The sequence below is a fragment of the Trichechus manatus genome, unplaced genomic scaffold (assembly GCF_000243295.1).
Source record: "Trichechus manatus latirostris isolate Lorelei unplaced genomic scaffold, TriManLat1.0 scaffold00275, whole genome shotgun sequence".
Taxonomy (NCBI): Eukaryota; Metazoa; Chordata; class Mammalia; order Sirenia; family Trichechidae; genus Trichechus; species Trichechus manatus.
The window spans coordinates 57,237-59,649 of record NW_004444211.1 but is presented as its reverse complement, the minus strand read 5'-3'; positions in this window follow the sequence as shown (position 1 = coordinate 59,649).

Sequence of the window (2,413 nt, the reverse complement as noted above, 5' to 3'; positions counted from 1 at the left end):
AATCCTTTCAATTGGTTACATCTTGGTTTTGTACTTGCAGCGAAAGATCCAAATGTAAAAGGTTCAAATTTGCACAAATTTTACGCAATTATCATGCTCAACCTCATTAAAGAGAATTTTGTCTGGAAATGCTTTTACTAATTTTTGTACCCAATTCTTATTTTGTTGTTTTAATCAACTGAAGAGTGTATGTTAAGTATAAGAAATATGATTATAAAATAAATATCTCAATAAAATTAATTCATCATGGTGTTATTATAAAATATACTATATTCCATTAAAATAAAACAAATTTTAATATTGCTTATATCATGAAGATGAAAAATTATGTTCTATTGTATTTGCAGAACAGTCTTTTCCAAAAGACCAAATAATTTGAAAGCTTTAATTTTAAGTTCTCCAAAATATGCTAGCAAGTATCCTTGAAAATTCATATACAGTAGGCTATACCTGACAAGATGGTTGACATGGCAAACAGTGCTACTGATGCAGAAATCATTGTTTTGAATGTTGAGAAGTCAAAGGACAATATAATATAATAAAATTTAAAAATCTAGCAAAGAATGACAAATACTTTTCAAAGGCAGTTAATGGAATATATCTGTCATTTGACTATTAGAACTTTGACACAGTATCTGAGAATAAGAACTAGGGGACACAAACAGGTTTGACTGACATCTAAAATTTTGATTTTCACTTTATGCAAGAGACATAATCCACGGAAGCCTGGAACTTGTTTATGGAGAAGGCTATTGTTATTCAAGAATTACCATATTTCACCATCTGGAGGAAAACAAAATGGATTTCATCCTAGTATGGAAAATCCAAAACTCGTTTTACAGTTAAAAAGGTATATAGAAAATATCTAACTTATAGTTAAGAATAATTTGACAGAAGACTGTTATGGGTTGAATTGTATTCCTCAAACAAACTTGTTGAAATCCTAACCCCTGTACCTATAGATGGAATCTTATTTGAAACTAGGATTTTTCTTTTATCTTGTTAAGGAGGTCATATCGGAGTGATCCCACACCTAATCACTTCCGAGTGATTAAAATAGTGGAACAGACACAGAGACATACACAGGGAGGGAGAAGAGGAAGACAAACAACAGAGACACGAGCATCTACAAGCCCAGGAAGGCCAAGGATTGCTGGCATTTACTAGACGCTAAAACGTATAAAGATGCCCCCACCCCCCCGCCCCGAGTCATACTCTGAATTTCGACTTCTAGCTTTCTAAACTGTGAAACTGCAACAAGCTTTTTTTTAAACTATGAAAATTTTTTTTTCTTCTGTTTTTTAAACCACCCACTTGTGGTATTTTTGTTATGATGGTAGCACTAAGAAAGACAAAGGCAAAAAGAGCTTCCACGTAAGGTCTAGAATACAAGCCAACTAATAATATATGTGACCTTGCACAACCAAATTATCTGTTGAGCTTTAAAAAAATTGATTTTTCCAGACTCAACTCTTAGGAGTAGATTCTATTAATATGGCTAATATCTTTTCCAGAGAAATATTTTAGACAATATGAATGCATCTTGAAGTAAAAGACACTAAGATATTCCCTCCATTTGGCTGAAGACAATCAACATATTTTGAAATAAGCTCATACTGAGACTAAATTGTCTAAAAATAATTTATATTAATTCTGTCAATCTATATTTGTTAACCATATTTCTCCTCTGAGAGCTGGTACACTTCTTAGTACTTAGTAGACACCAGAAAAAATATAAACAGGTAGGTGTGACCAAGTCTTTGAATGGAAGATGTAAAATAGTTCTAAGTGAAGCTTTTTGTTGCTTATTGTCTGCTGCTTGGACATTTTCTTGGGTATAGGAGACAAGAGACTATGAGTAAAAATTGAAAAAAAATTATTAAGAATTTTTTCTTACGGCTTTAATATATTGATAGTATTCGTGTGTGGCTTCAATACCACAGTAGAAGGTATTCTCCTTCACACCATTAATAAATGTCACCAAGATTAGAGACTTCAAAGGTTCCTCAATTCCAGATCCTGAGTTCTTATTGGAAGTATAAGTATCCCTGCAGTGACGCTGCTGAGACATGGGGTTATTCCATAGGAATTACAGGGGAGCCCACTGAAGCTGAAATTGGTAGTGCTTGTGAGACATAATGATACCCAGCGGAAGCTGGGGTGAAGAATAAGAGGAAGAATAACAGCAAACATGTTTCTTATATAGTAGCTTATATATTCACGCAGATATACAAGATATCCCTGGGAAGCTGAAGTTGACATAGAAGAAGGAATTTAGAGAGAAATAATGATTTCCGGCCAAGTGGAAAACATGGTCCCTTCATGCAGACTATTGTTTCTTACAAATTGTCAGTGGAACACAGCCCTCAACTACCATCAGTTGCAATCAGTGGGCAATTTAAGAGGACAAATG